The 14,159-nt window shown below is 43.8% G+C and overlaps 1 protein-coding gene across 1 annotated transcript in view; it reads left to right on the forward strand.

Annotated features, from left to right (window-relative positions):
* CAMK1D (calcium/calmodulin dependent protein kinase ID) overlaps positions 1-14,159 on the forward strand; it is a 231,281-nt gene that overhangs the window by 68,483 nt on the left and 148,639 nt on the right. The gene's annotated exons all lie outside the window — the stretch shown is intronic.

Genomic DNA, 14,159 nt, shown 5'->3' on the forward strand with positions numbered 1-14,159 from the left:
TGACAAATCTAGGCAGTTGCAACTCCGCTGTGAGATAAGATGCATTAAAATTTTCATTGTTACCAAATGCAGGAGATGTGAGTATGACTGAATTTTACAAACACTAGTCCCACTGTTATATATGCATGTATCAATATATGTGTGTACACACACACATTTGCAAAAAAACAATAAATTTGCAAAATGCCTTTCTGCTCTTGTGGCCAAGCAACAGCCTCATTTTCTGACATTTCAAGTTACATTAAGAGAACACTGGCTTCTGAAATTAGACTTCCATGGATTTTGCCACAAGAAATCTTTCTCACTAGGAGTATTGGTCTCACTGTCCTTTAAAAAATGTTTTTTTGAAAGTAAATGTCCTGTGCAAATATTTCTCTATTTTGCTGATTTGATGAGCCATTAATTCAGTGACCTGCTGAAATCATCTTATTATAGTGATGGCTTTAGGGTTTTTCTGGACTGTCAGTTGATAGTTTGATTGCACTGATTCTGTATGCAGGATCGGAGAACAACAGAATCAATTTTATTCCAAATCTGGCTGCTTCTAGTAGCTTTTTTTCAATTTTAAGATTGTGTAATACTGGAGGTAAAGATAGACTGCATAAATTGGTCTTCAGCTCGGCCAAATACTTAGACACATTGTTTTCCCTTTGACTTTAATATATGGCTTTGAAATGGTCTAAATTCCTGGTCTCCTTGGCTGTCTTGTTGTAGGACATCAATATACATTTAGTATTGTGTGACTAGAGAAGTTCTCACCATGTCACAGTTGTTAACCAAGTTTGTTTCAGGATGGGAATGTCCACAGGGCAAAGCTACCACCTCCAGGAGGACAAGTTGCCATCTCTGTCCGAGGTGTCTGCAGAGGGACTAAGTATTAAGCAGGCAGAGAAAACTGACTTTTACGGTTGCCAAAAGGGGTTTGAGACTCACCCCAGGGGCGGCAGAAAGCTGTTGCTGCCTCTCACCACTGCTGTGACGGGCTCACAGACCTTGTCCGAGTACTTGATCTAGTCCTGAGACCTTGTCAGTCTTAAGGCAGGAAGAAATAAGAGCAGGGATGGGAGGATGATGTTAACTGTGCCTTTGTGCCCTGTTTGGAGGGTCTAGCATACAAGACCTATGTGGGTAGATTGGAAATGATTCCAGTAAAGAATTCAAAAATATGCTTTAATAGTTAATTGAGCTCTTTGTTCATCTAACCGAAGGCTAGACCTGGAGGGCTTGCTGTGAGTTTTTCAGAGGCATGCAAGGAATAATAGAGGAGTCTTCGGTCCATCAGATACGTCTCCAAGACAATTTCTTGTGATGCTGAAGTTAGACATATCCAGAAGCAAAATACAGATTTTGACATGGTCATTCATCACTCGACACAAAATAAATAAATTATGTGTTGGATCAGACATGCCCAGTGTGAGATTAATTCAAGGAGGAGGTCTGATGTCCAGCTGTACAGACTATCTTCATGGTCTTTATACCTATGTTCATTAATGAATGTTTAGCTCTACTGAGATGGTCCTGCATGTTGGAAGATCAAGTGTTTTGTGATTTTTCTTTCTGGCTTTCTGGTTTATAGCCTGTTCATTCACCTAGATGGTGTTCCCGAGAGTGAGTCCCCCTTTCTGGGTGGGTTTGCCCCATCTGGGGTTCCTCGCCTGCAGCTCCTTTCTTCTTCCTTCATTCTGACCCTTGCAAATGCACTCATGCTCATGTTTCTTCCTTTCTAATCACCTCGATACAGGTGAATTCTGGACCTTATGGTATCTTTCATATGAAGGATGGGCTTTTGTTATTCTGGAGAAATCATCCATGTGATTTTTCACTAGGATGGAAAAACTCAAATACAGCTATCTCTTCTTTAAATAACTGTTTATGAAATGAGGTGCATGGAAAACAGCAGGGTTGATTGATAACTTCAATTCCTTGTCTGTTGCTTTTGGGCTTTTCATACATATTGCTTGCTTATTTAGTGGTTACTTCCTAGTTGGTCCAGTCAGCCTGAGGGTCTGGCAATTTAATTCTTGAAATCCTGTTCCTATAGCACATGTGCATCACCATGTTGCGGAAGCCTTGCAAACATGGAATGTTTGCCTGTCTCTTTTCTTCAGCCTGTCACTTAGAGTCACTGCCTTTCTCGTCAGTTTTGTTCCCATAAACGAGAATGTATCTCGAGGTACACCGTGTGCACTCTCACATATGGATTTGGCTTTTGGATGTCATGGGCATCCTAAAATCAAAGCAGACATGGCCTGCAGAGAACACCTGTAGTTCCTTATTCTGCTCCTATTTGATGTTATTTCTAATTCTGGTTAATTATTTAATCTGTCTATTTGAATCAAGGCAAATGGGTTTAGGAAGCTGTGCTAGCTGCTGTAATTTTTCGGAGATGTAAAAGGAAGCAGTAGTTTCCATCTGCCAACTGAACAAACCAATGTGATTCTTCTAATCTTTTGACATTTACCGAGAAGTAACTAATTATATCGCTCAGTACAAATTAATATTACATCATCACGTTTATCCATCTGTATTTCAGAGAAATGCATCTTTACAGAAAGAAGGGAATAATGTAATTAAGAATAACCAAGTACACTGACGTGAATTTGCCTTTGGTTGAACGCTTCTTGCTTGAGGTTTAATGAAACTTGCTTAGTCTAAAAATGGCTTATAAAATTAACTGGGGCCAAATTCATCCCTCGGCTGTACGGCTAATTGATCCGGCAGGTTAGACTTCAGCGTATAGCTGCTAGCACATGGGCTTGTACCTACCAGTGAGCTTCAGATGGAGTCCTGTAGAGTAAAAGACACTCCTGAAATCATCAGTTTATGATTTTTTCTGAAACAAATATTGCAGCTCTCCCCATCCATCCAGAGTGGGGCAAATAGACCTAAATGCCAATGCTCAAACTTGATCACAGCCCCTTCAGCAGAACACAGAACTGGAGGCTGTCAGACAATTTGGCTGAGAACTAATTGTGCTCGTTGAATGAGTGATTCCCAGAACTGGGTTTTCCTCTGTCTCTCTGTGATGTGCTCATCTTTCAGATATGCATCACTATGGGAAAAGTTCATGTTTCTGCAGCTGCAAATGGCTGGTAGCCTAGCTAGGGTAGACAGCCCCAGGTTGCTGGATGATGCTGTGCGAAGTCTTCATCAGCATCCCGGGGCTTGCCCCGCTGAGCGGTGCAGGCAGGGGGACCTCGGGAGAGTTGCAGTGGCTCCACGCTCAGATCTGGGTCTAAGTGATTGCCAGCCCTGCAGGAGGACCCATATTTTTGAGAATACTAGCCAGCATTAACTCCCTTTTCCATATGGGTTTGCTTTTTTTGCTTCCAAAGTGCAAGCTCTGTGGCGAGGAAGGATGGGTCAGCAGCTGAACAAGGCTAATCTTCTTTAGCACCAGCCCTGGACAAGGACGTGCCCTGTACCTGGCCTGGGTTTGCAGCCGCTGTGGTCTTGGTGTGCATGTTCACAGCTGGGGCTGCTCCTAAGAAGGGTGGGGAGTGAGACTTTGTTTCTGTATTTCAGGGAGATTCTCCAAGGGGAGAAATGCAAACATCTGAAAAGAAGGAAATACTGTTCACTCGTAAATACAGCAAAGAGAATCAGCCTCGTCTAAATGCTGCGTGAAGTCCTCTGCACTGCCAGTGGCTCAGGCGGTGCCTATTTCATATGCATTTATTTATTGTTATTGTTTTCTGTTATTATGTGCTGCGTTATTTCTGCTGCCATAGCACCTAGAAAACATGGCTCTTTCTCCTCCAGAGTAAATGCATTAAAGCAGATGCGATTTATACCCCAAGTGTGATGAGGCAGGACCACGCACCAGCTGCCATCACCTGGATGAGCAGCATTTGTGCCATCTCTTTGCAGCCTTAGCATACACTGAGGGCCTTCTCTGCTCAGATGGGGCCACCATTTAAGATGGACCAGGAAGCATGTAAAAAGTCACATATATTATCTCAGCTTCTAGTGTATGTGCCTTTTTCCTTTTATAGAGTTTTCTTGGAATTGGAGGCTTTTTTCTAGTTGTGAACATCAATTATCCCACCAGCTTCAGTTAGCAGCTTTGATTTAGACCTATGAGCCTGTTCTCATAACTAATCAAAGCTTTTAATAACACTAGCTATAGTGACGCCTTTGTAACTTTGCTAAAAATTACCTAACACCTGACAAGAGTTTTGTTGTATTAACTTGAATAGTGACAGGATTTATCCAGTCAGTAGCCAGCCATTCTCTAAAGAATCATTTTACTTTGGATGCCTACCTGTTTTTCAAATGCCTAATGTTTCCATGTTTTCCTCTGTCACTTGTGAGTAACTTTATTGCACGTTCTGCACTACAGAAAAATCAAATTGGAGGTCTTTATCATACAGTGCTTGCAATTAAAATGAAAGGACCAGACATAATGAGAGCTGGCAACAGTCTGTGGAGGGTTATGTAGAGAGACAGCACAAGAAGAGACAGATATTCGTTCTTGAGAGAGGATTTTTTTACAAATAGTACAATTTGTGTTATGCCAAAGTCTGAATTAGGAGCATGTAGCTGCAACTAGTGATGGGATCAAGTGGGCCAAGTGCATATTAACATGTATATTAACAAGACATATGAACGAGGTGAACGTCTTCGTCCTTCAGATTCAATAGATGTTTTGTCCCTGACTTCAGTGCAGTCTTTATTTACTCTACTACTTTTAAGGAGAGGATGATTTTGTCCGTGCCAGTCTAGTCCGTGCGGCCAGGAGGATAGGTGTGTATTCTGGGGCTCTTCTGGAAGGCTGCTACCTCCTGATTTAGAGAGGCAAACATCTCCCATGCCCAGCGATTGCATCGCATTCATTCCGGGGATTAATTGCCTTAATTCAGTAACAATCACATCTGGAGTTTACTCTGTGAACCACCCCTTGGGAGAAATAACCTCACTGTATCTTCCTCCTTGTCATCATACTGTTGAGATTTTAAACGTCTCATGGAGGGACTGTGTGTTTGTACGAGCCCTGAAGTGCCTGAGCTCTGGGTTTGGTTGAGCCCTCCAAGTATGATCGTACAGTGATTAATCCCCACTGCAGGTGTGTTGTCATGCCATGACGTGCACCGAGCTTCACAGGAGAGCCTTGGGGAGCTGTGTCTGCTGCTTGCGGAGGTGAACACAGCAAAGCCAGCGTCAGGTTTTCACTGATGATTTCAGTGAGTTTCCAATTCACTTTTTGTCTCAATTTGAAATGAAAATTTTTAAGAAGATAAATTTTTTTTTTTGCCTTTTTTCCTCTGAACCCCCTACTATTCATAGGTAAAACAAGATCTTGAAAGTTTTCTTCCATTTCTGAATACTCCCCAAAACATGCGGCATGTACCGCTGCCCAGGGAAGCACAGCCCTCAACCCACACCTGCTGGAAAACGTAAGGGGCTTTAAGACCCAGTCTGGCCCAAAGTTTCTCAAATCAGGGTAAACTGAGCCTGGATGAAGGATTTTTTGTTTGCTTCGAATGTTCTCTCCTGCATCAGTTTTGCAGCAGACATGAAGAAATTAATTCCTGTCCTGTGTGCTTGAAATTTTAGCCCTGCTTACACAGCCAGGGTCATGTTTGGCACAAGCAGTAATTGGATGTCTTCATGGGCACTGCCCAAGATACACCACGGAGCTCTTCTGGAATAAACTGCAGTGCAATGTATATTTAATACCTTTACCTTTCAGTTAGGTATTGAAAACAATATGTCAAGTTGAAAGGCAAATAAAAAACTTTGTGTAAATATGCCCTAGAGGTAGGTTGATTGAACTGTATATTTTTTTTTATTCCTGGTGTCTTGTGAGAAAAGTCTTTGTTGGAGAGTTGATGCACTGCTAGATTTTATAACAAGGTTCCAACAGAAATTGTAACGCAGAAGTAAGTGTGGACTGGGGTTTTCTTTTTGGTTTATTTCAGTTCAGCTCAGGTTCTGTCTTTTAACTACACACTTTCTTATAAGAGTTTTATATAAAGGTTCCTGACCAATTCACGTTAGCTTTTAGGAATCTCTCTCTGCTAATGCCCAGCATCTTTCTTACTGTTGTCACCAGTGGGTTAAGTGTTGGTGGCAAACTCCCACCTTCTTCCACAGACCCTGAATTTCAGTACGCTCTTCAAATATTGATTATGGATTGGATACCAGCACTGTGGTTTTGCTCATTTTATACCACTAGAATTGCTGAGAAATTATGGCTGTACATGCAATATTAGATTTTGCCTATTTTTGCAGATGGTCTCCCATCAACCAGGGAGATGTTGTGCCCCCTGAGTGAAAAGGGAAAGAAAAGGAAACAGATCGTGAGCTGTTGACGTTTTGTACTTACATGTTGATTATAAGGAGCTGCAGCATAAAAGAAATTCAGATGCTAAATCTAACACTGTAGACAAGTCAAGTCTCAGAGTTAAAAAAAATGTCATCCAGTCTTACCAGAATCACAAAAATCTCCCTAAAAATAGCAACATTATGTAAAAATTTGGTTCTTGGTTTTGAGCCTTTAGGGTGTACTTGAGCCATGCAATCAAACTGTTCCCTGTAACCCTGAAGGCTAACAGATACCAAAATAAAACAAAATAAAAATGAAAACTGAGCCACAGCATTACTCATGTCTTTATAAGCTCAGACCTTACAAAAAAAGCCCACAAATACCCAAAGACTGAGGACAGGCTTACGATACTTGGCAATATCATTACTGTGAGTACAGGAAAAGCAGAGAGTGAAGCTGTCTAGAAATTGATGGTGAACTTCAGTTGTCTGGACTGAAATGTGCAAAAAGAAAACCAAGAGCATTATTAATGATAAGAAAATGAGTCTCTTACAAATTCTTTCTTTTTTTTTCTTTAAATATATAGTTTAAGGTGCCATTTGGAACTTAGGATAGAAAACTTATTTTATTTTTGAAGATATATTCTTTCCAACTTGACAGTGCCCTTTTCAATAATTCAATGAGATCGGTGAGCAGAAAAAAGGAGCTGGAGTGAGTCAACTTTGCAGCTCTGCGATGAGTGAGTGGCACTGCAGCCTCAACATGGATAATAGAAGGGAGAACGGAAGAGCGGGGAAGAGAGCCTGAAAATGAATAAACTTACTGAAACATTCCTTAGTGACAGACCTATGCAGCAAAGAGACATATTATCTCTCTTTCTCCTTTTGCATGAGGAAATTATGCCTTGAAAATAGCCAGAAAAAATTTCGTCATGTAGAGTGTTATATTTGCCTCTTGGATTTACTTTAATATTTCTTTGGCCAATTTTCCTGTGGGAAACACAGACACCAAACTTCATTTGACCTATGTTCTACTTGGGTTTTTTTCTGTTCTACAAGTGTCCTTTCTGCTTTCTTCTTCAGAAAATAAGGGAAGGAAGAGCAGCACGTGACCTCAGTTGTTGGTATGAAATATGACAGGGTAAGCAATGGTACTAAAACAAGAAAGTCCCCCTTTTCTCCTTCTAGGCACCAAAAAAGCTCACATTTTCATGCAAACCATATATTTTAGGATTATCTCTAATTGGGATGTACTGGACTGCGAGGTTTTAACCACAGACTCTTAGAATTCACTAAATTGATCAAAGGGGAGGTTTTCACCAGCAAATCCGTGTCTCCTGGGCCCATCTCTAATTGCACACAGAAAGAGGGTGGAAAAAATAAGCTGCTTCTCTCCTCTTGCCCAGCATGGATCAGTGTGGGAACTTGAACTCAGGTCCCCAGCAGCTGACAGAAGTAGGAACTTTGCCCCGAATCGTCGGTTTGTGAAAAACCCTTTGGTTCGCTGTCGTGTCCCACTCCGGGGCAGGTTTATAGGGCTGTCAGATATTGGCTGATCCCATAAGTCCTGCCAAGGTGGAAGTATTTTTGGTTAATGCCAGAGCTTTTCATTCTAAGTATTTAATAGCTCTCCTGCTGATGTTACATATCAGAGCTGGGGACTGCAACTGGCTTCCCTGATCATGAAGTGACATAAATGAGAAAACTGCTTTTATGTGACAGAGAGTGTGTTTCTCTGGCTTACTGTGTGGTGGTGGACACGCTTTCCAGTGAGCACATTAGCATTGCTTGCACACAAACAGAACCTGGAAGGACTTGAAACGAGAGACTCAGCCAAGGCAATGGTTTGCCACGCAAGTGATTGCACTGCTGAAATCCGCCTGCCAGTTTGGGATTCAGCGTTTCATTTCGAGGAAGGCCCTCGCACGCTTCGCACCCAGTGCTGACTCTAGGATACGGCAATATGGGCAGGAGGCACATGGGGGCTAAAGTCATCTAGAGTGATGAACCCATGGAAGCAGAAATTTGGAGTAATGTCTCCGAATGAGTTCAGATTTTCCCTTCACCTCTCACTGAGGTCAGTGATTTGTTAAAAAGGGTGGCTGGAACAGAGCATGCTGGCACTATCGGAGATGTGAAATGAATTTTTCTTTTTCTGAGAATAATCGCAGGTGTTTTCTTTAAAGCAGGACGGAGAAGCACAGTGTCAAGAGTGCTGCTGGCAGCGTGCTCATGGGGATGAAGGGCTATAGCGTGTCCCACCCTATTTCCCCTGCCATAACTTAAAGCATTACATCAGCAGGGATTAGAACAAGCCAAGGGATTTCAAAGGATAGAAAGACCCATCCTGAAGGAATAAGCCAATATTTAAGTAATGAGGGTGAGTACAAAGCATTGCCAGGGCCAGGGCACTCTGTTACAGCCCTATAGCAATGCTCTTACGCCTTCCTCTGAGGGTGGATGTAAACCAGTGTCACAGGCATCGCACAGCACTTGCTGGACTAGATCTACCTTCTCAATGGATATCTTGTATAGTGGGCATCAGAAAATCTGTTGAGAGGGAGAAGAGGGAGATCATCAGCTGGTGTAAAGCTGACCAGATCCATTAACATCAATGGCATGCAGCTGGTGCCAGCTGAGGCACTTGCTCATATGGCTTTTCTCTGCAGAGCTGCAGTGGGTTGCTTGGCTGAGAGCTGGCAGGGGATGGAAATAGCCATCATGTCGTGTGTGAGACAGGGTCTTGCCTATGTGCAGTGGGTCACTGCACGGGTGGGCACACAACGGTCCCACTGTACCCTTCTACCCAGGATGCCCCTGAATTGCTGATCCTGGGAGGTCAGGAGAGTGAATCAGGTGAAGGATCTCTCCATATTTTCTCTCTTTCTTATGCTTTTTACGCAAATGTTTGTTACAAGCCAGGGGGACGTTTTGCTAGACTGCCCTTCGGTCTGACCCAGCGTGGTGCATCTTCTCTTCTTCCACGCAGGCAGGTTGTTAAGCAGGTCTGTAATTTCCACGGTAGATGGACAAAAGGGAAGACACTGAACTTGCTTTGTCTGTCTTGCTCTGCTTCATTTAACGTCTCTGGCTGTGTGTGTAAGCGGCGCAGTGCTCCCCTTGCAGGGCGAATGCACATCGAGGTGGTCTCCATTAGCGCAGGGTACGGGCAAGAGGGCAAACCCTTTGCAGAGTAACTCCTTGTGTGTAGCATTTAGAGATAAACTTGAAAAACGAAGGGCTTGAAATCCGCAGAGTATTAGTTTCCTGATGATTGCGTTTGTGCAGCTAAATGATTAGAAATGCAGGCTGAGATTTTTCTGGCTGACAAGCGGTGACATCTCACGGGGCTGGTTCCAAGCCTGGCTGTGGTCGCCTGGTGCGCGGCGTGGGATCAGGAGCCCTGTGCTAGGCACGCAGAGCTGGGCCGCCAGCCACCGGCATATTTGATGGGATGCTATTGAGAATTAGACAGCAGGGAAGTTCAAACGTGGGGTTGTTTGTTAATGCCCGCTTGGAGCAGAGGTTCTTGTGTCCATCCCTGGTTTGTAGCTTGGAAGCCCTTGCTGAAACGTGGGTGGGTCCGTGCGGATAGCGTGGGGTGCACCAGCATGACTGTGTGGAAGTGAAAGGATGTCCATGCTGCGGTAATACCCATAGTGTTGGGGCCATAGAGAAAATGTTGGTACCTCAAGCAATCTGCCTCTTTTTTCGTCAGTACTTTTCCCATTCTTCCCCACATTGCTTGCAGGGTTGACATGGGATGAGTATTGTCAAACCAGGAAAAGACGACTCCCTGATCCAGCTGTGGCTGCAACCAGTGCTGCGATTTTTGCCTGCAGCAGATCAGGATGGCTGACGGGCAGCTCTTGTTGATTTGTGTCTATCGCCTGAACCCAGGATGCTCCACGCAGCTCCACCTTCCCCATTTCCCTGACCGGTGCTCTGGGCGCCTGACCTCTTTTCACATTTTATGGCAACTGGGATCAGCTGTATAAAAGGACAAGATAGTTTGAAAGCAGCAGCTTTGGCAATTCAGAGCTTGGTACGAGCTGATTTTTCCTCCCGCAAAACAAAATTTTTTCTAGTTCAGAACTAGCTCAGATATCTCTGCAGTTGCTCTGCTGGTGATATACAAGAGGGACAGAATTCAGCCCACTCTTGCTTAGTTGGACTGACTATGCGAAGAGAATGGGGGGAAAAATGAACAAATCCTGATTTTTTTTTTTTTTTTTTTTTTTTTTTATTCCTCCCCCCACCCTGGAGGTGTTTTACAGAATGCAAAGAATGAGCAGGTTCATGGAATAAGGAGGTGCTTTTACAGATGCTTTTCTAAAGAGCTACACTTGAAGTGTTTTGTTTAGATTTTTAAATGTCAAGTCAGTCCTACTGGTTAATTGAGATTTAAATATTAAATAGGTTCCCAAACAGGTACAGACGGTGCAATGTCCTGTCCGATATTAAACCTGCTACTCAGCTACCTATACCCTTCCATTTAAATGGCCCAAAATCAAGCACATGTAAAATTTGGAAGGGTTGCATTAAAGGATTGCCTGCATTCCCTCATCCTCTCTGTTAAGTACTTAATTATTTTTGTTACCTTCTTAGCTATTGGTAAGTGGGAACTGCTCTGTGTCTGATCTGAGTAATTTTTCATTATATTGTGCTTCCAAATTGACATTTATAAATTAAACAGCAGTGTACCATCCCAGAGAGAGCACCATTGTGGTACAATTAGAAATGTAATTGCACGGAGTCACCTGGGAGGCAGCTGGGATGGGGAAGGCATCGCAGATATTAGAGACAGGGATGACACAGGTAACACCGATGTGCAGAAAACTCGCCCAGACAATCCCATTAGGATCGCACTCACCAGTTTGCTCTGGGGAGGGAGGGTGGAAAAGGCATTGGGGAGCCGAGTGCAGGGCCTGCTTTTGTTGAACTTGAACGAGATTTTTTCTCTTTGACTTCACCCCGAGCAACATATCAATTCTTAATGTAGAAATCTTAGATGCCTTATGCTAGGTATGGAGAAAACACTGGAAAGAGCAATTAATTTCTCTCCTCCTGCATGCTGAGACCTATTACTTGGGCAAGTCCTCAGAGGGGACAGGTTTTTGGGTCCCTGAAGACCCACACTTCGACCTCGTCCCCTCCCAGGTGGGACGCTCTCCCAGATACCGTTGCAAAGGACTGAGCTTTCTGGGTTGAATTGAGTCAGATCCGAGCTTGGAGAACTTGGCAGGGGAAACCGTATGCTCCCTAAGCTCACCGGAGTTGTGTTTACTTCTGCTTTTGTCACCCAGGTTGGCTTGCAGCCTCCTTTCAGATGTGATTATCATCCTAATCGGCCCTAATGAGAACTACACATGCAGAGGAAAGGGGATAATGTGTGTTCCTCCCCACAGTCTTGTTCTATTTCCAAATTCCAAGTAACAGGAAAAAAGGATGTCTCTTCATATATATATATATATATATATATACACTCTGCATCGCTGTTGCTCTCATCATAACCTTCAGCCCCTGAATGTGTTTCAGATGGGATTTTTTAGCTTCTTTAGGCACGTGAGGCTGAAAAAAATAATTATGGGGGATATTGGGGGTTATTTTTCCCTTCCTGAATCGGAGTGAAGAGTAAACAGGCAACTCTGGAGGCATAAAGCTTCCTGCTGGTGACTGCTCCAGGTCTCTCCCTGGTGCTGCCAGCGCTCGTCAGCCCTGCCCTGGGAAAGGCAAACTCCCGTGTGAAGCCACCCGGGTGTTTGCGGCTCCCCGGCAGCCCTGCTGTTGCAAGGGACTGCTCTCCATCCGCGCTCGTGGGTTTTGCAGCGTGTGACTGGGTCGAATCTATCCAATTTGTTTCTTGCTGGGTAAACACTGCTGGGTAACGTGCCAGGGGCTGCTGACACTGGCTGCGTTTGAACGAGTGACCTTCTGGGGAAAGGGGCCCTCAGCGGTTTTATGATTAACATTTTAATGGCGTGCTATCAGGGAACTTTTTTTTTTTCCCCAGGAACAAATACCCGGAAAAACGCACGTCTTAACTGCTTCTCCGGTTGGAGTTGTCACTGCACATTTGTTAGGTGTGCTGGAGGCTGTCCAGGCTCGGGTGAGGAAGAAGAGGTTTCCCTGGAGCTTGCTGAGGTCCTCCCTTATTGCTGGGAAGGGAAAAAACTGCTTGCGTGATTATACCTCCTGTGCTTTCTGCTTAACTAGATAAATGACACTCTGGACCACTTATTAGTTCAGGCTGTTGCGATTTACTGGATGATGCGTGGAGGGATGCCTGTAGTTTATTGGGGCTGCATCCTATTTTGGGGCTGGGATTGACAGGGCGATGCACAGCCTGGGCGTTGCTTGAGCTGTCAGAACAGACCTTGAGCTGCCTTGCTAAGCTGGGGGGAAATTAGGTGCCATCCTTCATATTTACATGCCATCTTGGGAGCAGGGGTCTGCTCTGGGCATAGGTGACATGTGGAGCAGCAGCCAGAGACCATCCCTGGCCCCACCACTTACCCTGGGTGTGTGCCGAGACTGAGAAGCGTGAAAATGGACGTGGTGGAGCTCATCCTGGGGGACAGGAGTGGACCTCCAAAAGGTAGCAGATACCTCCCTAAACCACCTTCTAGGTAACAGCAGGAGCAGCAAATGGGTAGCTTTCTAAGGGTTCCTGCCCCTCCTCAGGGCAGCGAAATTCAGTCTGGCTTATATTGCCAAGAAGCTTTGGATTGACTCTGTCCTTAGCTGATGTGACTCAGCGTACCATAAATCAGTATAGCTCCATCAGCGCAGTACCTCAGGTAAGTACCAGGAAAGGACCTGGCCCACAGATAACACAGAAATGATATAGAAAGCTGGGGATGAATAATTTCAGAATATAAATGTAGTCACAGTAGTAGTAATAATAATAATATTTTCCCTAGTGAGAGAAAAATAGACCTTTCATGGTTGTTGTGCCTGGAGCTATTAAATATGGATGAGACAGATGAAATGCTGCTTCTCCTATTACACAGAAATGAATAAACAGTAATTCTCAATCACTATATGCATCTCAGGCTTAAAAAATCCACAAAAACAAGTTAAATATGAACACCTGCTAACATTCGTGTATGATAAATGCTACTCTGAGGCTTTTGTCAACAAAGAGAAAAGATTTGCTTCCTTATAAAGACTCTGATGGCAGTGCAACCACAGTGTATTTACACTGCTGAAGTTAGGAAAATAGGTTCACTGTCAAACATGGGGGTCCAATAAACAAGTTTACTAAACTGTCAGACTCACTGGGTTGACGATACTGCTGGTTTACTGCAGATTTAGTAGCGTGTGACGTAGAAAGCAAGAAACACTTCTGAAATTTTAAATTGTCGTGGCAAGGTGGGAGGGAATGATGCCAGCTTTTAGTAATCTCTTTTCCAGGAAAGAACTAAGCTTTAGCCCTTATCGTGGATGATATGCATGTGGGGACAGCAGTCTGTGATACTGGAGGAGGGGGTGGTTAAAGCAAAACGTCTAGGACGAAAACAGGCTGTGTCTGCAGTGTGATCTGGCAGCACATGAAGACGGTGTTCCAGTTCAGTAATGGGTGTTAGACTGGGAGGACTGCTTTACGCCCTCCCTGTCCTAATTCCCACATATTTCATACGTGTGATGGCACTGCCTCATCCCATAAGGATGTTGTAAGGATAAATGTATGAGAAATTTTGAGGGTTTGGGCTATTCTAGCTCAAGCGATGCGAAAGAAATTGTTACATGCCATTTAAGATGTTAGAACTAAGTCTTGGGATGTAAGCTTTAGTTTAATTAGCAGTAGCTACCTTCTAATCCTGCAAGAAAGAGACTGTTATCTGCAGTGGCAATAAAGGGCCTATCATAAGATTCACTTAAAGCAAGAA

The sequence above is a fragment of the Haliaeetus albicilla genome, chromosome 14, assembly GCF_947461875.1.
Source record: "Haliaeetus albicilla chromosome 14, bHalAlb1.1, whole genome shotgun sequence".
NCBI lineage: Eukaryota > Metazoa > Chordata > Aves > Accipitriformes > Accipitridae > Haliaeetus > Haliaeetus albicilla.